This window comes from Rhinatrema bivittatum, chromosome 15 (assembly GCF_901001135.1).
Source record: "Rhinatrema bivittatum chromosome 15, aRhiBiv1.1, whole genome shotgun sequence".
NCBI classification, from domain to species: domain Eukaryota; kingdom Metazoa; phylum Chordata; class Amphibia; order Gymnophiona; family Rhinatrematidae; genus Rhinatrema; species Rhinatrema bivittatum.
Genome location: NC_042629.1, coordinates 23,063,573 through 23,090,810, shown reverse-complemented (window position 1 = coordinate 23,090,810; position 27,238 = coordinate 23,063,573).

Sequence of the window (27,238 nt, the reverse complement as noted above, 5' to 3'; positions counted from 1 at the left end):
GTTTTCTCAAAGCCTGCTGGCATTTGCTGAGATTGAAGGGAGAAATAAAGATCAGAAAATAGGTTAACAGTCATGTTCACTGCACCAATCTCCTGGAAATCTGAGTGGGCGTACACAGCAGGCATATTAACTAATTCAACCATACACCCCTCAAACCATCGACATCTAGGAAAACTCAAACTTCTGTGGCTTTTGGTGATGGCTCAGGGTTGAGCGGTGAAATTTAGAAACCCCTCCCCCTTCCCAGCTAAACTCAGTCAGATTAGATTCCACAGAAATCTATGGCATAAGAACATAAGAACATAAGAAAATGCCATACTGGGTCAGACCAAGGGTCCATCAAGCCCAGCATCCTGTTTCCAACAGTGGCCAATCCAGGCCATAAGAACCTGGCAAGTACCCAAAAACTAAGTCTATTCCATGTAACCATTGCTAATGGCAGTGGCTATTCTCTAAGTGAACTTAATAGCAGGTAATGGACTTCTCCTCCAAGAACTTATCCAATCCTTTTTTAAACACAGCTATACTAACTGCACGAACCACATTCTCTGGCAACAAATTCCAGAGTAATTGTGCGTTGAGTAAAAAAGAACTTTCTCCGATTAGTTTTAAATGTGCCCCATGCTAACTTCATGGAGTGTCCCCTAGCCTTCTACTATCCGAAAGAGTAAATAACCGATTCACATCTACCCGTTCTAGACCTCTCATGATTTTAAACACCTCTATCATATCCCCCCTCAGTCGTCTCTTCTCCAAGCTGAAAAGTCCTAACCTCTTTAGTCTTTCCTCATAGGGGAGTTGTTCCATTCCCCTTATCATTTTGGTAGCCCTTCTCTGTACCTTCTCCATCGCAATTATATCTTTTTTGAGATGCGGCGACCAGAATTGTACACAGTATTCAAGGTGCGGTCTCACCATGGAGCGATACAGAGGCATTATGACATTTTCCGTTTTATTCATCATTCCTTTTCTAATAATTCCCAACATTCTGTTTGCTTTTTTGACTGCCGCAGCACACTGAACCGACGATTTCAATGTGTTATCCACTATGACACCTAGATCTCTTTCTTGGGTTGTAGCACCTAATATGGAACCCAACATCGTGTAATTATAGCATGGGTTATTTTTCCCTATATGCATCACCTTGCACTTATCCACATTAAATTTCATCTGCCATTTGGATGCCCAACTTTCCAGTCTCACAAGGTCTTCCTGCAATTTATCACAATCTGCTTGTGATTTAACTACTCTGCACAATTTTGTGTCATCTGCAAATTTGATTATCTCACTCGTCGTATTTCTTTCCAGATCATTTATAAATATATTGAACAGTAAGGGTCCCAATACAGATCCCTGAGGCACTCCACTGTCCACTCCCTTCCACTGAGAAAATTGCCCATTTAATCCTACTCTCTGTTTCCTGTCTTTTAGCCAGTTTGCAATCCACGAAAGGACATCGCCACCTATCCCATGACTTTTTACTTTTCCTAGAAGCCTCTCATGAGGAACTTTGTCAAACGCCTTCTGAAAATCCAAGTATACTGGATGCTGAGATTTATCAAGCTGAGTTGGCAGTAGCTTGGGAGATGCAAGTTCTCAGCCAATGCCTGTCCATATTTATTCCATGGTTGATCATTTCTGCTCCAATTATGGCTTCACTCAGTGATTTTGAAAGAGAAACAAAAAATATGACAGCAGATAAGGACCCTATGGCCTTTCTAGTCTACCCAATTTATTTCTTGGTGCATGTTTTACACTCCATTTGATCTTATTTTATTATTATTATTATTTCTTCTTATTTTTTAGTCCAAGAAAAGGTGTAACAGCCTACAAAGAAGCCATTTTTCTCCAGGACAAATATGGCTACTAGAACTCTAAACTGATCATTGCTACAAGAATTTCACTGGCATCTGAATATATCAATGAACAGGTATATATGTGCCATCACAGGTATATATCTTGTTTAATTACATGTTTTGTATTCTCCCACCTCCAAAAATGTTCAGGGGGATCACAATAAATACATTAATAAAATTACAATAGACGTAAAATCAATTTATACATTAAACATGTAAAATAGACATCAAATTTCAAATACCCACTAAAATCCTTCACCAAAAAGAATTGTTTTTAGCTGCTTGTTGCAACCGTCCCTTCCTGATGGCTTCACTCCGCCTACCTTACTTTCTTTGCACCTCCTCTCGCTATGGATGAATGCCTGGCTGCCGCAGCATCTGCCAGACTGGCTTGGGCGCTGCCTCCCGCCATGCACTGCGTGGCCCTCACTCTTATTTCCTATTTGGCGCAAACCTCAGGGGCGTCCCCTTGTGATGACGTCATGCAGCCCGGATATTTAAAGCCTACGATGTTTGCTAGCCTTTGAGTTAGCAAGGGGATTCTTACAGATGGGATTCGCTCTCCATACCCAGCTACTCTGCCTCTCCAATCTTCCATTGGAGTCTTAACGCTAACGGGGTACCCGCTCCTCGGGGGCCTCACTTACTTTTCAGGTTGCTATCAGGAAACCGGTACTCGCTCCTCGAGGGCCCATGTTCCCTGACTCGCTGCCTGCTCCTACCTTCTCTTCTACCTGGAAGGATTCGCTATCTTCAACACCAGTGAGTACTACCATCTTCACCTCAGAGCTGTTCCCTGGAACCAGGTACTCGCTCCTCAAGGGCCTGCCTCCATTCCAGCCCTAGTGCCATCTCCTACATGGAACCGCTATGTGAGTACATTACCTACAAGCCTCTCAGCTCTCAGGGATCTGGTACTCACTCCTCGAGGGTCTGCTCTCTCTATCCTGGGGTTTTCCATACTGGGGCTTTGTGCATATTCCACTGTACTCATTATTCTCAGTATTTTCCACTACAGCACTGCTACCGGAGGAGTCGCTGTTCCAGCCGGGCTACTTCTGCTGCTCACTACTGTCACCTCTGGTGGCTTCATCACATTGTCTAATAAAAGATCAATCTCTGTGTTTGTGTGTCCTAAGCTGAGCCTGACCTGTGGCCCCTCACGGGACTTCCCCCCGTGGGCGTGGTCAGCTGCCACAGTGTCCAAGGGTCCACTCAAACCTCACTAATTATAACACTGCTTACAAAAAACTTTTATATCAGTCTGAGCTCTTAACTTCAATGTATTCCAGAGGGTAAGGTCAATGTACGAAAATGCTTCCCTGGATTGCTGCCTACACCTTCCATACTCAACTCTAATATTGCTTCAGGTCAGGGTTGGCCAACTCTCTCAAGAGCCATAAACAGACCTGGTTTTCAGGATATCCATAATGAATATGCATGAGATTTTTTCATATAATGGTGGCAGTTTTCAGGATATCCATAATATAGTCCACCTGGATAAAGAATTGGAAACAAGGTAATTTAGAAATTTAGCAATTCCTTAGGTTCTCCATCAAATTTATTGAACAAAATGAGGACTATCCAATGTAACAATTGGGGAGCCTTTATTTTGAGGCAAACCATCTGAAAACTTAGAGCTTGCCTCATTTGTTCAGAACTCTCTTTCATGAAAGAAGAATTGACTCACCTTAAAGCTGGATTAGCTGCAATAAAGAAAATATTAGAAACTAACAAGGAATCCATATCCACTCTACAGTATAATTCAGGAACTGTTTCACCATTACCAAGGAGAACTCAAAAGCCCATGAAAAAATGGTTTACAGTGGGCACAGGTAGAACAAGACATGTGATCCAAAGACACTCATCCTTTACAAGTGTGAAGCCCACATGTCCATCCGTTCCCCCCACTTACAAGTAGCATACAGCAACCCAGGAACAGATGGATTACTGTGGGCTCTGGTAGAGTAAGACCTGCAATGAAGAGACACATGTCCTCTCAAGTGACACAAATACAAAATGCCTTCTTCTGTACTACATAATAAAGTTAAAGTGATGGAGATTGAAGAGGCATTTGATAAGAAGGAAGAAACCCAGCGCATGCAAAAATTCCAGACTACAAACAATAACCATCAGACCAAGTTCATTGTGCTTGGAGACTCAGTCATCAGAGCTACTAATTTTGGGAACTCTTTTCGAGGGGAACACTATAGTCAAAAGCTTTCCAGGATCTTCAGCCGGTAGAAATGCTATTCAAATAGTCAATGCGATCAAAGAAGAAGGCAAGGACTATGAAGTTGATATTATCATCCATCTGGGAACCAATGACCTTGCTAGAAACAGCATCCAAATGGTACAGAGAGACTTCCAGTCTCTGGCGAAGCAGACTAGTCACATGGCAAAGAATATATGTACGTACTAAGCAATGTACATATATTCAACACATGGCTCAAAACTTGGTGCAAGGAACAAAGTTTTGGATATATTGGAGGCTGGGGCAATTTATGGAATAGAAAAGGACTCTATGTCAAAGATGGCTTACATCTGTCTGTGGCAGAAAAAAGGATACTAATGGATAAATTCAAATCATATGCCATAAGGCATTTAAACTAAACAATGGGGATGGCAGGAGGAGAGTGGAGCATCAACACCGAACAACAAAAACAAATACAAAAACAAAGGAGAAGGATGAAGGAGATAACAAAAGTCAGCTAAATAAGGCAAAAAACAAGTCCAAGAAAAGCAGTAAAAAGTACGAAAGAAACTGGAGAGCTATAAGCACAAATGCTTGTAATCTGGGCAATAAAATCCTAGACCTGTAAGCCCTAATGGAGGAGGCAGACTTGGATGTTGTTGCTGTTTCAGAGACATGGTTCACGAAATCTCATGATTGGGATATGACCATACCAGGTTATAACTTATTAAGGAAGGACAGAGGACAGAAAACAATATCCAAGCAACTGAACTGCAAGGAATAGGGGGTAGAGAAGAAGCATTATGGGCCGTCCTAAAAAAAGAGGATGGTTTACAGGCCTCCAACTCAAACAGAAGAACTAGACAGAGAGCTGACTGAAGACATACAAAATGTGGGAAGGAAGGGAGATGTGTTAATTGTTGGAGATTTTAATCTGCCAGACATAGACTGGAGGATCCCTTCTGCGGAATCTAACAGAAGTAGAGAGATAGTGGATGCCCTGCAAGGGGCTCTGTTCAAACAAATGGTAATGGAACCCAAGAGGGAGGAAGCTATTCTCAATGTAGTGCTCACAAATGGGGATAGCATCTCAAATGTCCGGGTAGGGGCCCACCTTAGGACCAGTGATCATCAAATGGTATGGTTTGAAATTGCAAATAGGATACGGAGAAGTCACACAAAAACCCAAGTTTTGAACTTCAAAAATACGGACTTTGCTGAAATGGGAAAATTCTTGGAGATGGAACTTGCAGACTGGGAGAAAATGGGAGAAGTGGAACAAATGTGGGCCAAACTAAAAGGAGCTATCACAAAGGCAACTAATCTTTACGTTAGAAAAGTAAACAAAAGCAAGAGGAATAGGAAACCTATCTGGTTCTCAAAGGAGATGGCTGACAAAATAAAAATAAAAAGAACAGCGTTCGAGAAATATAAAGGATCCCAAAAAAGAGGAACACAGGGAAGAATATCTGGTTAAACTGAGAGAGACGAAGAAAGTAATCAGGAATGTAAAATGTCTGGAAGAAGAAAGGCTTGCCAAAGAGGTAAAGAGAGGTGTCAAAACTTTGTTCAGATACATCAGAGAAAGGAGGAAGGTCCTAAGTAGCACAGTGAAACTGAAAGGTGAAAATGATCAATGTGTGGAAAGAGATCAAGAAAAGGCAGAAATATTAAACAAATACTTCAGTTCAGTGTTCACTTCGGAAAACCCTGGGGAAGGACTGTCGCTGGTTAATAAGGCAGTCGATGGGGGTGGATTTAAGAAAACCCCATTTATGGAAGAGAATATATGGGAAGAACTAGGAAAACTGAAAGTGGACAAAGCCATGGGGCCTGATGAGATTCATCCGAGGATACTTAGGAAGCTCAGAGATGTGCTAGAGGGTCTGCTGAATGACCAATAGATCCCTGGAAATGAGAGTGGTGCCGTGTGACTGGAGAAGAGCAGTGGTGGTCCCGCTTCACAAGAGTGGGAGCTGAGAGAAGGCTGGAAATTACAGGCCAGTTAGCGTCACCTCGGTGGCAGGAAAATTAATTGAGACTCTGTTGAAAGAAAGGATAGTAAACTACCTATAATATGGTAGTTTGCTCGATCCACTTCACAAGAGTGGGAGCTGAGAGAAGGCTGGAAATTACAGGCCAGTTAGCGTCACCTCGGTGGCAGGAAAATTAATGGAGACTCTGTTGAAAGAAAGGATAGTAAACTACCTATAATATGGTGGTTTGCTCAATCCGTGGCACCAGAGGTAGGTCCTGTCAGACGAATCTGATTGATTTCTTTGATTGGGTGACTAGAGAATTGGATTAGGGAAGAGCGCTTGATGTGATCTACTTGGATTTTAGTAAAGCCTTTGATACGGACCCACATAGAAGACTCGTGAACAAAATGAGAAGCTTGGGAGTGAGTGCTAAGGTGGTGGCTTGGATTACAAACTAGTTGACGGATAGAAGACAGAGTGTGATGGTAAATGGAACCTACTATGAAGAGAGAATGGTGTTAAGTGGAGTACCGCAGAGATCGGTGTTGGGACCAGTTCTATTCAATGTCTTTGTGTGCAACATTGCAGAAGGGATAGAAGGTAAAGTTTGTCTATTTGCAAATGATACTAAGATCTTCAACAGAGTCAACAAGATGGAAGGAGTGGAGAGAATGAGAAGTGATTTAAGGAAGCTTGAAGAGTGGTTGAAGATATGGCAACTGGGATTTAATACCAAGAAGTGCAGAGTCATGCATCTGGGACATGGTAATCCGAAGAAATTGTATGCAAGAGAGGGTGAAGCGCTGCTATGCATGGAACAGGAGAGAGACTTTGGGGTGATAGTGTCTAACAATTTAAAGATGGCGAAGCAAGGCAATAGCTAAAGCTAGAAGAATGCTGGGCTGCATAGAAAGAGGAATATCTAGTAAAAAAAAAAAAGGAAGTAATAATCCCCTTGTACAGGTCCTTGGTGAGGCCTCACCTGGAGTACTGTGTTCAGTTCTGGAGACCGTATCTCATAAGGGACAGAGACAGGTTGTAGGCGGTCCAGAGAAGGGCGACCAAAATGGTGAGAGGTCTTTATCAAATGACTTATGAGGAGAGGTTGAAAGACCTAAATATGTATACCCTAGAGGAGAGGAGGAGCAGAGGAGATATGATACAGACCTTCAGATACCTGAAAGGTTTTAATGATGCACGATCAACAACAATCCTTTTCCACTGGAATGAATCCAACAAAACTAGGGGTCACGAAATGAAACTCCAGGGAGGATGACTCAGAAGCAATGTCAGGAAATGTTTCTTCATGGAGAGGGTGGTGGATGCCTGGAATGCCCTGCCGGAGGCGGTGGTGAAGACAAAATTTCAAGAGGGCATGGGATAAACACTGTGGATTCCTAAAGGAAAGGGGGAGGGGAATGAAGTAAGGCATGGGGGTATCTTGCTGGTGTGGCGGATACTACTCTTAACAAATAAGCCGTCACATGTGGGTAACTGCTGGTGTGGCAGATACTACCCTTGGCAAATAGACTTCAAAATGTGATGCAACTCCATCATTGATCACTGCTTCAATGGCAGGGGGAAAAGAGGAAAGGAGGAATTGGATTCAGACAGCAACTAACAAAGATATGAACTGCAGGGTCTGGGAAAACAAATGGTGGGGGTAACTTGCTTGATGCGGCGGTTAATACCTTTAACCAAAAGCCTGATACTACACTTCTGATGAAACTCCAACATTGTACATTGCTCTCTGATTCAACGGCAGGGGGGAGAGAAAAATTGGCCTCATACAGTAACCAACAAGGGCCCTGACCTTGGAGGTCTGAATAACTGATAGGTATGGGAAACTGATAACTTTGGAAGCTTGCTGGGCAGACTGGATGGGCCGTAGGGTCCTTTTCTGCCATCACTTTCTATGTTTCTAATATGCAAGAGATATTTTTTCATATAATGGAGGCAGTGCATGGAAATCTAACCCATTCCTTATGAATATCCTGAAAACCAGTACTGGCGATGGCCACCCTTGCACTAGGTATTCACTACAGAATCCATTATGCTATTATGCAAAAATTCATCCAAAAATGCCACAGGACTACAGATACCTAGACAAATTAGTGTAGCTAAGCCTTCAAACTCAAAAAAATCAGTTAGTAGCTCTTTTATCAGTGACAACTTTGGAAAGTTTTTTTTTTAATGAACTCTTATGGTAATGCACAGAAAGTGAAATAATTACTGCTGCTTCACACAACTACGCTTTTTCAGGTCAGTGGGTCCATTAAGAGTAATGTTAGCACACAGAGTACAATACTGTAATAATATGTTCTGGTAGGATGGAATGAGACATCATACACGGTGTAATGGATGTGCTCCTGCTACACTACCCGGATACATGTTCATCACTGGCCAGGCATATCGTGGTAGATTGTTCACTCCAACGGATAGTTTAAGGTCAAAACTCCTTCTTGGGCATGCAGATTGTAACAAAATTCCTAAACTTAACAAGACTCATATCAACTCATACACTGTAAAATATTTATTGAAAGGGACTCATGGGATTTTTCTTCTTTAAAAATATTGCTTGTGATGAGTTATGAGTGATGAATGATGAAGTGAAAATTCACAGTTTAGTTTTGAAAATAACAAAACTGTACCAACCAACCTCTCTCCCTCCTCCCAATAAAGGAATAAACTGTCCCATACTGTCTGTGCCTGAGAAAGAAAAAGGAAATAAACCTCAACATTGTCATTTATGCAACAGTGTTTTCCAGTATTATTTCATGTTAGATTTCTCAGGCATCCTAACAAACCAGAGGAGACTGCTAGTGAGAGTCCCCTGTTAAATTATTTAATGAAAACAAAGCATCTCACCAAATGAAGCGGGGAGAACAAGAGCTCCTGCAAAAGAAACATCTCTTCTGAAAACTTAGCATCAGATAAATTATTCTAATTACATTATACTTTGTGATTGCAAGATAAGGCAAGCTGGAAGAGATGATCCAGGATAAATGTGCATTTCTGTTCGTTATTTCCTGCCGGACATGTATTAGTTACGATTTTCTCAGGATCCTAACACTGCATCTCATAATGCCAGGCATTCCTTGGAAGCCTCCCATCCAAATACTGATCAAGTATAGTTAAGCCTTTGAGATCTCATAGATCAGGAACACGATGTTTTGGCTATAAGAATAAACCGTAAAAGACAGCACATGTGTACTCAAATCACGAAGAAGGTTTGCTTTGCTTTTTTGACACTAAGGAAAGGATTAAGGGGGGGGGGGGGGATTTCCTAGCATGGGAAAAAACCTTGATGAATCAGACCTTAAGTGCCACTAGGCAATGAATAACATGTACAGATGCACATGTGAACCCAGAAGCTCCATCTGTACAGCAGAGGGTATTACATGGCAAATCAATTTCATGTACGCATGATATCATTACGAATGGTTAAGAAAAGTAAATAGACAGCACATAAGAAGACTAGACTATTAGGACAGGAAATTAAAAACATTCGTTTGCATTTTATTTCGGGGTGCTAAGTAAACATCTTATTGGAAAAGTGGTTGACAGCACAAGTTTACTAATAAAAATTCTATTTGCTGAATCCTTCTGACCAGACTGATGCTGTACTGATTGATCTGAAATCATATAAAAAGGGAAGAGAAAGATAGGGGGAGTTAGAGAAGAAAATTCTTTATCTGTGCTTGTGGTCTTAATACATCAGAAGCAGAATCTTGATTAACTCTGGGAATTAGGACAAAATGGTAGTGCCAGAATCAAAAACTTGTACTAAGATAACAAGCTCCCTTGCATAACACAATCATTACAATATACCAGAAAGAATGAAAAACCTCTAGCACAGGTAGAAAAAAATAGACTGAATACAACAGCAGGGATTTAGCAAGGTATAGCAAAAGAAAGAAATGTACATTTAAGGGCCAATTCACTCAGGCTTTGTTCCCATTCTCTGTCTATGTCTTGATGAATCAGGTCCCTAGTATCAGCAGCAATAATCAGACTGCTGGTGTTTTTTAAAATGTTTAGAGGTCTGTGCAATCGTCTGAAAGGTCTTGTTAAAATTTGTATTAGTGCTTCCTTGGTATTCTGATGACTAAGACGTGATGCTCAGGGCCAGTACAGTATCTGCAGGCACTTGAGATGATTTCAACTTCCTGATAATTATCTAGGTAGGCAAGAAAAGCAATGTGCCTCATTCTGCAGGGAAGTCTTCTGTTCTGGCTTTGCATGCACCGGCAGTAAGTGTCTGCTTCCCATATCTGGATCTGGCCTGAGCTGGAGCAGAGCCCTTGAGATTTTGCCAGTACTACTGTTGACATGTGATTATTTGGGCTTCTAACAAGTTTTGGCTTACGTTAATTGCTGCACAATGCTGCCCCCTCTTGAACTACACGGATGAAATCCTTTTGTAAGCAGAAACTGGAGGTGATAAACGGACTCTGAAGACCTCGCTCTAGCTAGAACATTCACATGTGTTCAGGAGCACGGACCTGAGTGGGGACAGCTCACATTCAAGCAATAATGGATTAACAAATAACCATTTTCACCAAATTGTCTTGGTCATGATAATAGATTCAAAGCCAGGCAAGGCATCTGTAAAAGAACAGAATCTTACAATTGCCATTTAGAGAAAAAGGGATATCATCTGCTCTAAGAACCTAGGACCTAATCTATGGAGGAAAAGGAATACGCTTTTACAAATAGAGCAGGCAGTGACACGGCAACATCTTTATTAAGGACCTTCTTCTTGATTGACCTTTTTGGTTGCTATCTCTCTTCATTCATCATTATGCTTGACCATTACGAAAAGTCAAAGGAGGCCACAGTCTGATAACAGAACTTTCTAATTCAAACCTCCAACGCATGCATCTCCCACCAAATAAAAAAGTGGTATAGATGATATTATCAGTAACTTTAGCTCGTTTTGATACAAATCACTGGGCATGAGAGCCTCACAAGAATTTCACTTCATTTCATTACTGAATTCTCTTTCCCTTCTAACCCACCCACTGAATGCCAGCATTTGGATTTGTCATAGTTAAGTGTTCTGTTAATATTTGTACCTATTTAGATGATTACAAAGCCTTATAATTAGCAAGTATGTGCTCATGTGTAAAATGAAATAAAAACATCAACTATATTAGCTATATTGCTGTCCCCCATTCAAAATGACATAAAATCTAATGAAATTTTATTTTTTATGGCATTTTAGCATGCACTTAAGCATTTTAACATGTGTTATTAATAAAGTTCATGCATCATACATGTGTGCACTAAAACAGAATAAAAGAATAAAATGATATACATGGGAAAATGAAGCAATAGGAACTTCATAAATCTGAAGCAACACAAATACAAAATATTTTTCCAAGCATCCTAGTGGTTAGGTAGGGGAAAGGAGGGGCTGCTGGGACTAAGTGGAGTATCTTGTATTCCCATCTACCCAAGAAGGAAGAGTACAAAGCAAAAAGATGACAAAACTGTTCTGGATAAGGGGTAATGTCTTGGCTGACAGTGTGGGCAGACAGGAGGGATCAGTTGGTCTTTTCTGCCATCATGCACTATGTTCTTATGAAAAATCAAGTGAGAACTGAATCGTGGTGATTTTCTGCTTGAAATTGTCATGGCTTTTTATTTTTAACAGAAGATGAATAAAATAGGGAGCTCCCACAGCGCAATTGTTAGTGGTGATTTTGGATCACATGCACTAAAGGGCTGATTTTAAAAGACGTACACACGCATCCATGTGCGCACGGTTCCCGGCACACGCATATAGATGTGGCTGTTTGATAACATGCGCACGTCAGCGCACACATGTTATAAAATACAATTCCAGCACGCACATGCGCACCAGATTTTAATGTCCACGCGCGCATGTGTGGGCGGCTAGTATCCTCCGCGCGCAGGGGTGGGGATTTTTTCAATTATGCGCAGCAACACGATCAGGCTTTTTCTCAGTTCCCTCCCAGTCCACTCCAATTAAGGAGCGGACTGGGAGGGAACTTCCCTACCCCTACCTAAATTTCCTCCCTTTTCCCCTTTCCCTAAATCTATCCTAGTGAACCCTTTTTTTGTTGTTTTTTTAACTTACCTGCTCTGATGAGCAGAAGTTATGTGCGCCGGCAGCTGGCTGTCGCGCGCTTCCCCAGGACAGAGTCTAATGGCGCTGTCTCAGCCTTGACCCTCCCACCCTTTTTTTATGGCCCGGCACTTCTGCACGTTTTGGGGGTTAGACGCGGTGGTTGGGCCCTTTTCGAAGATGTGCGCAGGGCCCAGCCACACACATAACCTCCAAATTTTACGCGTGTGGGCCATTGAAAATTCAAGCTTAAATGTTAAGTACATCTGGCTTGAATCTATAAACAAATATATGTCTTGTTCTTTCCTGTCACTCCCAGGCTACCTGCATTATGGGGCAAGTCTGCAGCCACACAGCTTCTTTTCTTGCGATTTCTCATTTGTCATTATTTTCTGAGGGATGCCTGCTCTTGCTGAGTATTTTGGGATGCTTGACTTCTCACTGTTTTTCTTCTCTCTGCTATAGGCTGGGCACTAAAGCAACCTCTTTTATTTTGTCAGAGCTTCTTCTACATCTCTTCCCTTGATGCTCTGATGCTGTTTAGTAGGGATCTGCACCAACATAAAAACCAGCACACACTTCCACTCTGACCTGTGCTACAAAACCCAACTGTTCATCTAGAGCTCAAGGGATAAAAATGCAAATACTCTCTCCGCTGCTGACTTTGTATTGACCTTGGCTAAGGCACCTTATATACCTGAGCTTAAGCTTCTAGGCTGCATTTGTGAGCATAACAGCATTAACCCTTCTCACCACTTCCCTTTGGAAATTTACATACTTGTCTGAATAGGATGTCAGATCATTTGTCCCAGATATGGCTGCATGCATATTTCTAAAGAACTAAACTATAAAGCATATTGGGATCCTGTTAGGATAAAAGTTGATTCCTAAGAGATTTATGTTCAGTGGTCCTAGGTAACTTCAAATGGATATTCACAGGAACATAGAGCATGACAGCAGATAAAGACCATACAGCCCATGCACATCTCCTGCTCAGCTTTATAGTCCCTTCCTAACCCTCAGAGATCTTCTGTGCATGTCCCATGAACTCTGAGAACAGTCCTTGTCTCCTGCACCTCCACCGGGAGACTGGTTCCATGCATCCACTACCCCCTCTGTAAAAAGATATTTCCTTAGCTAACTCCTGAGTCTATCCCCTTTCACAAACATCCCCATGACCCCTTGTGCTAGAGCCTCCTTTCCACTGAAAGAGGCCCCCTCCTGTGAATGTATTCCTTGGAGGTAAGTCTCTATCATATCTCCCCTTTCCTTCCTTTCCTCCAGGGTGTGCAGGTTTAGATCTTTAAATCTGTCCCATATGTTTTATGATGAAGACCACTGACCATTTTAGTAGCTGCCTTCTAGATCTGTTTAGTGTATAATATCCTTTTGAAGATGCAGTTTCTCCATTCAGCAGACTTAGCTGGAAAAATATTAAACTCGGGCATTGTTCAGGTACCTGGAAAAGTTACCAGGACAAACCCTTTCAAATATAACACTTTTATCTGCAATTTCACCACTCTATATTTCAACCAGTAAAGACCATGCAGCCATTATACAACCATACTGCACTGCCATTATAAAACATAAGAATGAATTTAAGACCTTCATAAATTTAGAAACTGGAACATGGCCATAGAAAGCGAACCTTCCTTTCTGCTGATGAATGTTCATCCTGCCTTTTAATCACTGTTGGCAGCTATGATTTAGCACAGAAGGGCATGAAATTGTACTCCAAAGGGTGCCCCCTACATTCTGACCACTTTCTCTGCACAAACCCATCTGAACATGTCCTTACCAGTGCTGTGTCTCCCTATGCTGAGATCGGAAGCTCTGAGCATTGCTTCATTACTGCGGTTTCTAGGAGCAATTTCAAGCTGTTCATTTTGGTGTCTGTAGGTCATTTGTATTCGCAGAGCTTGCCCCTTATTTTCGGACGGAAAGTTCATGCCTGCTTTCCCTTTGAAAATCATTGCAGGCACACTTGCTTTTTTTTCTTTTTTTTTTTTTTTAGGGGGGGGGCATATAATCTTTATGGAAAATGTGAGTAAATCTGAAACGTCAATCTGCTTGCGTTATTTTCCAATCCTGCCAAACATGGGCCCCTGGGAACACTCCCCCCAAATGTAGGCAAAAGTGCGCGTGCTAGGAAAGCCAGCAGGTAGTTTGAGCTTGGGTTAAGGGAGGGCAAATTTCAAGCAGCCAATGTACGTCCATGGCTTTGTAAAGTGCCCTCTTTGGAGGAAAGTTTCAAAACTACCTGCATTGGTGCACAGTCTGCCGGTGTTTTATATTTTCCTCTTTGAAAATTGCCATGGGGGGGGGAAAAAAAAAGTACTTGCGGAGTTTCGCAGCTGCATTTTCCTGTGGGAACTTTTCTTGTCTGAAACTATTTGCATTGTTGCCTAAACCCCTCTGTGGGAAGGTCTTCAAACCATGCTGATGGGCAATTTTCAAAGAGCCCGTGTCTGTGAGTAAAATGCCGGGTTTTTTTCACCCTGGATATGGCTGTGAAAGCTGCCCGTTTTAGGCCTCGTTTATTCCGGAATTGTGTGTAAATCTTTGGTGATATACAATAGTAATATTACCTGTACTCCAAGTCTCACTGCTTTCTTACTAGACTATTTTCCTTTATATTACTATTGATATTTTACTTTTTCTTTTGCCATGATCTCAACAATTTCTTTAGGGTTTTGGATGACTCACTTTTCAGTCAAACAGAGATGGAGGAGGATTTGCTACATAGTTGGTTAAATTGAAAGAAGAGTTGAGGTCCATTATCACTAACCTTCTTTTAATTTGAGCAAAATAAATCTCCAGGTTGTTTCCATTTTTCCAGTCAGATCTTCATTGGATTTACTCACAATGATGATCAGTTGAATGAAGAGACACTAGAAAAAAATGGACTTGAAGAATTTCTTCAAATGTGAAAGGAGGTCTGTTAAAAGATGAATCTCCTTATGTGAATATATATAACTATATATATATATATATATATATATATATATATATATATATAACTATATATATATATATATATATATATATATATATCTCCATATTTAGAGGTGTATGTGCATATCTGGTCATGGTACCAGCCATGGCAGCCCTTAAACTTCATGGAATATGTGACTTGCCACTATCACTGCATCCTACCTATCCACTGTTTCAAGCATGAAGAAATATCTCTCGCTATATTTTGTGGTCAATGACAATAATGTTTACAGTGTCAAGGGGCAAAAGAACAGAAAGAAAAAGGGGGACAGGGAACAAGTGAGTTATCCACAAGGAGGGATGATCAAGAGTAGCCTAATGAAATCATGAAGAGGTCATAAAGAGTCCCTCGTTGGCGTCAGGTGCGTAGAGTGCAAGTAGCAAGACTCCAGGCTTGTTAGAGAAAACTAGTGTGGCCTACAGTGGCCTTTTAGTGAGAGCTGAAGTGTGTAGGCTCAGGAATCTGAAATATAGCATCACAAGGCCTGGGGAACTGAAAACATGGTTTAGTGTGGATAGGCAAGGTGTCCCCTGCAGAGCCATTGTCTGTAACACAGTTATGTAGTAAATGACAGCAGAGAAAGAACAAAATGGCCCAGTCATTCTGCCCAGTTCAGATTTGTCCACTTTAGACAGACGTGCATATAAATTCCCATATGCGAGCCAACACTAACTTCACCATCTCATGTTTTTTTTATTCAACCTCTCACCCCTTTCCTACCACTGCCCTCCATATCTGCCCCAAACATGCCCAAAATATATTATGGTGATGACCTCCATCATCTCCGTTAGTAGGCCATTTCAGGCCTTACCATCCTCAGCTTTACTTCTTATAAGACCATGAATAAGACAGACACCCAGGCCCTCTTTTATGTCTTAGTACTATGTTTTGCAATAATCCTTCCAGTAATCAATGTTAGTGAGGCTGTTAAAAATCCAGCCTTCCCATGCTCACTGAAGTTTGGGTTTCACCCATTGCCTCTCCATGCAGGTCACTCCAGCCTTCTTGTAAGCACAAGGCTGTCATACCTCTGCTGTTCTGGGCTGAACCATCACCCCACACGTTACCCCAGTGCTAATTCTTATCTCATTAAAGAATTTTATTTTGTATTTCTGACAATTTTTCCTGTATAATTGGATTTATCTTGCCATCTTTTTATTTTAAAACAAGGTACTGTGCCAGTCTGTAAATAAATTCCTATTTATCATTCTTTATAAAAAAAAAAATTCATGGCTCTAAGGGTATGATTTCTTGCAGAAACTGTGTTCTTTATGTTACGTGACCATCACAATGCTTCTGTTTTTGAAGGCATTTATCAAAATGATGAATATGTCAGGATAAGGCTATAACATTGGCTTTCCACAAACATATATTGGCTGTAGGTGGCAGCCTTACACAACCATAATTCTTCAGGCTGCTCCCAGTTGTCAAAACAGGGAGCCTGTGTCAAATTGGACCTTAAGAGTGCATGACTGTCTCCTGAAGGATATGCCTGTGTTTTATGGTGATGCACAGACCAACCCACCTCCCTGCTACAGAGAATTTTGCAATGGGGAATCAAATGGTAGAAAAGCTTTCTCACATCTTTCTCTGAGGTGTCAGCTAGAGAAATAAAATTCTGTGGGATGAATTTTCAAAATGTCATGTGCATAAGAAGCTTCTACTAGTGTATTTTTACTTTTGTATGCACATATACACAAACTGGTGGTGTAAGGGTGCTCCAGGGCAGGGCTAACACTTACATGCATGCATTTGCTACCCTACTCGCTTATTTTTACACCTGCTAATTATCTGGCCTAACTGATATTAAACATGTTTAATGTGTAGAATTGACTGGGTGGGAGATCTGTGTGTACTGGAGGGAGCTCAAGCTGAAGAACCAGGAAGGTCTCAAAGACCTGGAGAAGGACTAAGCAAACTGGTGGTAGGCAGGTTAATTCCATTTATGTGCTCATATTTTAAAACTGGCCAGCTTACATGAGCAAGTTCTTCTTTACTTTGGCTTGTAAAATATATACACGTGTATTTTATAAATAGGTAGGAAAAGTATGCGTGGTCAATGCATTCCATGTATTCGTGCACAAGCCTACATATGTGCATATATGGCTGGGTAGAGATACGTGTATTTTATAAATAAATATCATATGTGCGGGTTATAAAATACTTGTGACCATATATGCACATATGTGCCACCACGTGCATTTGTTTGAAATTTATTCTCCATGCATATTAGTCTTTGTTTTCATAGCTAACATATTTGTAAAATATATTTAAACAGTGAAGAGGCAAGGTTCATTAAGTACTTTTGATAACTCTGTATGAATTATATTTTTTATTCATAGAGTATCTTGGTCAGTAACAGAGTTCTTTGCAGTAATTTTAACTAGAATGTTGGTTGATTGTTAGCACAGCCCTGATTGACCAGTGATATTACTAAGGGCATCTGAAACAGTGGGATGGAAGCATGTGTATTTGGCAAAATGGCATGAGCAGCTTTAAAAGAAAAATGAGTGTATTATTATTATACAAATTAACTTCCAAATGTACAAAGACAATGATGGTCATGAGTTCTGGAGACCATACAAGTCCTTTTTTAAACAGCAAGGCTTAAGAAATTAAGTATAAATCAACTATCTGAAGAAGTGATCTATTGTCATTGAAAGTTCCCATTCTCTATCTTTAATTATATCTGTGTAGGGGCTTGCTTTCTTTTCCTACTCAGTTTTTTGTTTGTCAGTAGAAATTTCCCCTTTCTGTTGCTGTTTTGAGAAACTCTTCAAGGCAGGGAACCAGATTCCATCTTGAAGTGCCTCTGGATTCACCTATTTTCTCCCTGTGCCGGTTTAACAGGAGTTTGGATTTAGAAAGCTTTGCATAGGGATAACATGTCTGACTACATGAAACAAATTATTTGTGATTCTGTAAACATGCTGGTGTGCTGGATGTAAATACAAATCTCATTTACCTTAAATGACTCATAAAGCATCTGCACCAAGGGAATATTAAAAATAAATAACAAACAAGCGTGCTAAACCAGAACATTCTATATCACCGGGCTTGTGTATGCAAGGCTAGGAAAGTAGTATTCAGTAAAACCTTGTACAACTGAGTGGGAAGAGGCAGGAAGCAGTCCTTCAATGATGAGTAATGCTGAAGCAAGGTTTACAGTCACCCCTGCAATATTTAATCAAATGCCCCATATTTTAGCTTCTAGTCTTCAGAAAACACAGACAAGTGGTGTTCCTTTTCCTGCTGGTGCTTAGCAGTATTGCACTCGTGTGCAGTTTTGTTTAATGTGATGCAATAATCTGAAGCACATTTGGCATCATGCTGCATCCAGAGAACAAGACTAAACTTCCTGAAGCGCTGGACCCATTTCATAGGTCCTCCAGCTGGGACTTTCTGTGGCGCTGGCTGATGACATCACATCCTTGATGAGTAAATAAGTGTAACCCAGACCACTTTTTGGGTCAATAATAGAACTTGCAGCAGTCTAGTGCAGTTAGGGAAATAATTAGGGGAGTATCCATTCATGGACAGCCCTCCCACTGGCAGAGCTGTAATGGATAACCTTGGTCCTGAGGTTTTATAGCACAGCTCTGTAATAGTCTCTGGGGGCAGTTTTTATTTGGAAGTCAGAGAGAGAGAGAGAGGTTGTGTTTTGGACCGACCTGGAGCCTCAGAAACCCTCCGAGACTCCTCCAGGATAAGCCAAAGGGACTCCACTGCTGAAATCTCCCACCAGGTGCAGAGTGGCTGCTCTGGGAATAATTTGGGAGATTTTGAACCTTTATTTAGATGAAATCTGCTGAAGGCCTGGGCCTTTCCGAAGCCCAGAAAATGGGGAACCCTGGGCTGAAGATGCCCAGTGTTTAGGGAAAATCCCAACAAAGGTGGTGACCCATTGCAGCGGATTCCTGCAGTTATCTAATTTAGGGAAGAAGATTTGTTTTCCAACATCTGGGAGGAAGTGTTTTTCTGTCCCTCTTCCTGCCCATCAAGGGGACTGGCAAGAACTGCAGTCCGCAAGGATTCCTACCACCAGGGAGCCCACCATGAAGATTAATCTACTAACTGTGAGTAAAAGATCTACATTCAAGGGAGGATAGCCATCTGGCGTCCACAAAGAGCCGGAGGGATAGAGACATTACTTCTGTGCCAAGATAGATTTTTGTGCCATTGGGAGGGGTTTCCCAACCATTCAAGGGGGGGGGGGGCCTAGCCAGGAGGGAGCACTGCCCAATCTAATCCAGAAGTGTGGATGGGTTCCTGGCCTAATAAAGACTAATGCACAGATAGAGGAGAAAAGATCTGTAATTAAGAGAGAAATTTCAGAGACTGTGGTATGTGATTTACCATATTCCATTGTGTCATTTAACAAAACTATATCAATAAAGCATTATTTTGGAGACTGAGTGTGGTTTGTTTGGCACCCAACACACAGCTCACAGCAGAATAAGGGAGCTCCTTTACAGCTCACTAGTCACCCTTAGTCTGAAGGACCTACACTTTGGGATGGGAGGAGAAGTAACAGCTAGCCAGGGATCCTGCCCCAAAGAACTTAAAAATAACTTTATGTCCCCCTCTATACTCAACTTGTACCTTAAGGAGGGGTTACATAAGGAAGTCCTTTGCCACTAGCCAGTGCCTCAGCAACAAGTCCTCCTACCTTGCAGTGCATGTTGCTACTCCTTCCTTTGCCTTGTCTCACTTACTTCTTCTCCTTGCTTCCCTATGAGGCTCCCCTATGAAGAAAAGCTAAAGAGGTTAGAGCTGTTCAGCTTGGAGAGGAGACGACTGAGGGGGGATATAACAGAGGTCTATAAAATCATGAGAGATCTAGAATGGTTACATCTTTCAGATAAAAGAACAACTAGGGGGCACTCCATGAAGTTAGCATGGGGCACATTTAAAACACATTGGAGAAAATTATGTTTCACTCAATGCACAATTAAGCTCTGGAATGTGTTGCCAGAGGATGTGGTTAGTGCAGTTAGTGTAGCTGGGTTTAAAAAAAGGTTTGGAGAAGTTCCTGGAGAAGTCCATTAACTGCTATTAATCAAGTTGACTTAGGGAATAGCCACTGCTATTACTGGCATTAGTTTGGGTACTTGCCAGGAACTTCTAACCTGGATTGACCACTGTTGGAAACAGGATGCTGGGCTTGATGGACCCTCGTTCTATCCCAGTATGGCATGTTCTTATATTCTTAACCGCTCGTGCTTGACCTTGGCCTGTTAGCTGAATCTGCTGGAATGCTGCCTGCCTTGACCTTTGCCTGGTATTCCACTCAGCCCGCATTCTGCCTGCCCTGAGTTCGGCCTGGTATCCACATTCACCTGTACACTACCTGGCCTGATCATTGGCCTGTTCCTGGACTTACTTCGCTCATTGGGACCTCTCGCCTAAGATCTGCCAGCCCCCGAACCCAAGGGCTCAATCTGTGGGGAAAGGGGTTGGTAAAGGTGAAACCCAGACTCAGTCCCCAAGCGTGTCCGCCCACTGAAGGCGTGGGCCTAGAGGGTTCACCTGCTAAGCTGCATCAATCACACCTCAGTCCCAAGGGCTCACCGATCGTGACACCATGCTCAAAAGCACAGCAGTCTTCTTTCCAGCAGCCCCTGCCAATCAAGTGCCCGTTCCAGATTACTGACAGTCTAAGTATAGATCTGAGCTGCCAGTCCGGCAAAGGCAATAAAAGTACATAATAGGGCAGATTTTCAAAGCGCGTAAATCCAGGAGAATTTACACGCGTATGGGGGTTACGCGCACCGGGCCTATTTTCAAAAGGCCCAGCACTCGGCCGGCGCACACAAATTACACCTGCTTCTGGCAGGCATAACTTCGAAAACAAAGGTACAGGGGTTTTTTTTTCCGGACTGGAGGGTGGGACAGGTAGGGGAAAGGAGGGGAAGGTGGGGAGGAAATTTCCCTCTGAGGCTGCTCCATTTTCGGAGTGGCCTCAAAGGGAACGGGGAAAGGCAACTGGTCTCCCGGAGGGCTCGGTGCGCGCAAGGTGCACTAATGTGCACTGGCCCCTGATTTTATAACATGCGCGTGGCTGCACACGCATGTTATAAAATTGGGCGTACATTTGTGCGCACCAGGTAGCACGCACAAATGTACGCTGCGCACGTACATTTTAAAATCTGCCCCAATCTGCACTGAGCAAAAATTAGTTTGCACTGCCTATGAATCCCACTGAGAAAATACTGGGACTTATACCATTATTTAACCTTTTCTTATAGACCACTTTTAAGAAACTGCAGGCCTGATTTACTAAAGCTTTTTTCCCATTCTGTGAATATGGGAAAATGCTTAGTAACTGAGATAAGCAGTGATCATTAATATATGAGCTGTCCTAGTGAGTTAGACCAAAGGTCCTTCCAGCCCAGAATCCCATCTCCAAAGCTGGAAAGCAGTGGGTTCTCAGAAGAAGTATAGGACATGTGTAGCGTAGTCCATGTGCTGTTACACGCTTTCACTTCCCAGGAATCATGGCTTGGGAATGTCCTGAAGTCTTGCTGACATCCCCAAAGAGGCATTTGGGTAACTGCTACAGATTTTTTTTTTAATTGTATTATTACAGTTTATGTTGTTATACCTTGTTTTCATTTGTTTTATAATATTATTACAATTGTTTTACTGTAATCTGCCCTCGACAAATGCTGTAATTTGGAAGAATCGGAATATAAATATTTTAAATAAATAAAAAAATAAATAATATAACAGCTCTTGTGTTAAACAGTCTGTAATGGATCTAACAGCCATCAGTTTGTCTGATTTCTTTTTAAACCCAATTGTACTATTTGCCTCTGCATTTTCGTCTATTTAGTGTGAAGTATTTCGCTTTTTGTTTTATATCTGCTCTCTGATAATTTCATTGGGTGTTCAGCCTCTGCCTTCCTCCAGTTCTTGTACTGAGAATAATCGTTCCTTACTTTCTTTCTCCACATCTTTCATGATTTTATAGACTCCAAACCTCTCTTCTCTCAGATGCTGCTGTACAAACTGAAGAGTTCTAGGTTTTTCAAATCTCCTCTGTTTTACGCTCTCCTAACATACAGTTTTACATAAATAGTAACAGAAGATGCTAATTGGGCAATCTGACTTCAATTTATTCTTATCTTTCCCAGTATCTTACATTTCTCAGGACTCTTTATCTAAACCATAAAGATCAAGTCTGATTAACTTTTCATCACAACGCTAATCCTGCAAACCCACAAATCATTTTGCTGGCCTTCCACTGTATCGCGTTAATCTTTTCAGTGCCTTTCCAATAATTGACACTCCACACAATATCATACTATCTGGCCAAGTCTCCTACTAGCTGCAGTACTAGAAGTGGCATGTCTGACACTGCAACCAAACTGGACAGAAAGGATTAGAAAAAAACTAATTTGCTGCCACCTAAACTCATCCATCTAGCTGCGCCCTTTTAGTGTCAAAAAAAAACTGGTTGTACTGTGTCCCAACATAATGGTTTTACTTAGTCTGATTGGCAGCTCTCAATGACAGTCTTATGTGGGTTTTCTTTTTAGGGTAATTTTCAACAGTGTTCCTAAGTCAGCACAAATGCACATTAAGTTGTTGTATCTAAAGATACAGAAGTATTTTATAAACTGTGAGGCAGGAGCCGTGTCATCCTTTCTCTATCCATTTTATGCACATTATAGGCCTGATTTTAAAAAGCAAGTACACATTTAAAATTGGGTTTTTCATATGTAAATGGCTTTTTAAAATTGCTGTGATAATATGTTACATTTACACCTGTAACTCCTTTTACCTCCAATAATTGTAACATGTAAGATAAGCATCAGTTGTATGTGGAGGCCGGTATTTTAGAAAGTATTCTCAAGAAGGCTATCAATTTACTTCCAGAACATGCGTTGTTGAATGTACCTTTGACTAGCTCTAACTTTGAATGGCTGTTGATACATCAAATCTTCATAGCTGCAAGGTGCGTCATAGCAGCACACTGGACATGCCCCAAACCAATTACTCTTAAAACGCTTCTCTCAAAGGCTGATCAGATGTGCAAGCTTTATCAGCTGACAGCTCGAAAGCATCATAAAACCCCTAGATTTGCAGCGATATGGCAACCATACCAAACATGGAGACAAACCTCAAACATATTTTGAAATATGGAATTTTAACAGATCATCATTGGTATCAACCTCCAGTCTTATAAATTTACTGTACCTTTCAATTATACAAACACCATGCCAAGGATCCTTTGGAATGAGGAGGTGGATGACATGAACCAGACTTGTATTTAAGCTAACCTGTTTAGAAATGGCTCGGAGACAATCGACATATGTATATCCATGTTTATCATCTACATAAAAATGTTTCCATCTATATAACTCAATGCTTATCTGTATTTTGAAATGTTAAAGATGGCTAATAAAGTATTATTTACAGAAAAAAAAGAGTATTCTCGAACTCCACTTGTGCATGTAGTTTGAATCTATCAGTTCCCCCAGACCCTGCACTGCTTAATCCAGGCTTCCCACTCAGAAACGGAAGGCAAAAGACAAGTGCAATTTCAGTTCTGCATAAAAACATATGGCTAAGTCTGGTAATGTATGCGCACCGACTTCTTACCAAACAGCAACTTGTGCATGAACTTCCAACACCCCCCCCCCCTCGGAACACCCCTCAATCGCCCCTTCCCCCCCCCCCTTTCACATTTATACATGACACTGCTTCTAAGTGCACACAGGTCAGGGTTTCACCAAATGCCGCTTATGTGTGCATACACCGCTTACCTGTGGAAATTCACCACCAATACGTTTATTTATACAACGACTGTCAAATGTTTTAACAACATGAGCTCCTGCAGACAGAAAGACCATTAAAACCAAATATCATTTTAATAACACTAACTTCAGACTATGACTGAGTCCCACACATATCGATTCATCTGAAATAGCTTTTCTGGTTGCCCTTCTGAATTGTCAGAAGTGGAAAATCTAACAGGGTATATTTTACAACTGTTTGTGACTTCCTGGTAGGGAGTATACGCAGAGAGTGATGTGCATGGACATGGCCTCACTTTCAGGCCCTCCCCTCCCCCTCAAATATCTCAAAGAGAAATAGACTCATTTCTTTTTTCCAAAGTGGAAAAAAAGAGAGGATTAGTCGATGAGGAAATCTTTCCTTTGGTCGATTTTTCTCGCCAAAAGGAATTTGTCCTAGGGCAGGAAATGTGAAATGTACTTCAGCTCCTTTACTTTTAATGAGCTCTCAAGATTTCTAAGATTTCATTATTTTTACAAATCCTCCTGAAAATACATCAATATACATTTTCAACTGGATCTTTCTTTGGTTTGATGGTGGTTTTAACATTACAGCCCTGAGAAACTGACATTTTTCCCCCCTATGTTCCCCTATGGCAACACTACCTTGTCCTCTGCGATGGCTGGACATACACATACAAACCGGACGGATATTTTTCAATGTGTGTTGATGAATGGGGGAAACTAGGCAGAGACAATAAGAAGTACATAAGGCCTTCTTATAAAAATCTTGTAGCACAATCAGCAACGTTTTGAGGTTGTGGTCTTGGGATCTTTGGATATCAGCTCCCACAACATATAATTCAGTACTGCCCTCGTGTAAATCATTGGTGGTTTCAGTGGAGGACCCTAAGGGGCCTATGTACCAAAGCCCTGAGTGAATTAAGTCTGATACTGGGGCCTGATTTACTAAACTTTTTCCCCACAAACACTAGGGATGTGCTGTCTTTCTAAAACAACAGGGGAATGTCTTTATGTTTCATTTTGTCATGCTACCCATTCAAAATGACACAAACAATTAAAATGCCATTTCGTTTTATTTCTGCCTTTTTAGTGTCTGGTGAATGGATTTGGTGTGTGTTATAATGACAGAAAAGAAACAAAAACACAATTAAAAACATGAAATTAAAAAAAAAGCAAACCCCAAAATAGTATTCCATTCTCACCCCTAATAGTCACAGAATGAGAAAAATGCCTTTGTGAATCATGCCCTGAGGAAGAGCAAAGAAATGGCGAAGCAAATCTTTTCAGAAACATTTAGAGAAATAAAGTATATGGAGTAAATATTTGGCCTCTTTTTCTTTCTTTCTCTAGCCTCTTCTCTCTCCTTCTAGGTTTTTTTTTCTTGTTGCCTTTTCCTTCTCGTTTGGAAAAAAACAATGAAACAATTTATCTTAATGTGTCCACCGAGCAATTGAGAACAGCTCCTTTAAATGCATGGCCTTAGTGCGCAGTAAATTGGTTCCTCTAACAGGTCTATTTATTGATCACATATTTGCTTTGGAGAGTTTCACTGCAGCTGGAACAGGACATAAATTGGAGCACAGCAAAATTTATACATTCATTGGGTCTATTCATTTATTTATTTATTTATTTATTTATTTATTTAACGGATTTATATACCGGAGGTTCCTGTATAATATACATATCACCCCGGTTTACAATGAACAGTAAATATCGCTTCAAGTTAGAGGCTTACAATGAACATGGTTAATCCAAATAACAGGGAAATATAAATAATAATGTTAACAATTAAGAAGTGATAATAAATAGATAATAACAAAAAATACATACATAAATTAGAAATAAATAGAAATAAATAAGTAACTAACCATTAGTTCACTGGCATGCAGGGTTTCAATTCTTCCTCAGTTTCATGTATGAGGATTTCACATTATACACAGGATTTGCATAAATCAGTATGTAATAAAGGGTAAATTATGGACATGCCATTTTTATAACATGCGTGTGGCGACATGTGCATGTTTTAAAATCCAATACCCATGCACACTGTTGAAGGAATGGACCCTTGGACCGAGACGAGGTTGACGCTACCTGCAGATCCTTGGTGGCGGCGGGCGGTATTGGTCGGTGCAGAGACCCAACAGGACCTTCAACACTACCAACCCACATTTCCCGCAGGTTGAGCCCTTGGGGCCGGCTGGACTTAGGCTCAGGTCTCCGGCGATGAAGATTCCTATGATGGACGGCAGACGAAAGAAGAGTCGAGATGTTCCAAGAGTCAGGGGCAGGCAGCTAGCAATGGAGTCCAGAAGAGAGGCCAATGATCGAGTCAGGTGGCAATCAAGCAAGACCAGGAAAAGTACCAAGGTCGAGATGGACGGCGATCAGGCAGAGTCCAAAGGAGGTCTGAGGTCAAAGCAAAGAATCAATCCAGGGGAAGATGAGACAGAGCAGAAGCATGGAGTCAGGCAACCAGCTATTCACACGGAGTTCGACCAGCTGCAGAGGTCAGAACCAAGGGCAGGGCCTGTCCTTAAATAGCCTAGGACTGCTGACATCATCAGGGAGGGCTGCAGAGATTTTCCTGCCGCGGGCCCTCTAAAAGAAGAAGAGAGGGGCGTGCGCACGCCTAAGGGGTGCCAGCAGGTGCAGGAAGTTGGCGGTGGCAGCGCCAGCAGCTCTGAGCCGTGACGAGAAAGTGAGGTGGCGGCGGCAGTGGGTGAGGGAGGCTGGTTGCAGGTGCCGAGGGTCGGCAGCAGCGGCTCCGGGCTGCGGAGAAGTGATGCGGCATCGGGAGGTGAGTGAGGCCGGCCGCTGAGTTCCGAGGTTGGCAAGCACAACATGCACTTGTGCCCGATTTTATATTGGTGCGGGCGTGTGGGTGGGTGCCAATTCACACGCACAAGGGGAGGGAATTTTAGTTAGAAGCATGTGGCGAAGCAATCGGGCCTTCCCCAGTTCCTTCCCAGTCCGCGCCAATAACGGAGCCCGAGCAGCAGAGCCTGGCAGCCAGCACGCACTGGCTGGCTGCCAGTGCGTGCTTCACTGGTACAGCGCTTAATGGCGTTGTCCCGGCCCACCCACACCCCACCCCCGGCCCTCCCCCAGCCTGCCCCTTTTTTGACACCCGGCTCTTCCGTGCATACCGGGAGATACATGCGTGGCCGGGCTGCTTTGAAAATACGGACGGAGCGCACATGGTACTTTCCAGGGTTTAAAAATTAGCCCGTAAATGTATTTCCTTTGCAATTTTATTCTTTCGTCAGAAATTCATTTACATGGGCCCTCACTATATATTATATCCAGTTCCCAGGCAGCTTCAGATCAGAAAGTTATTGATGCAAAAACAATAAGG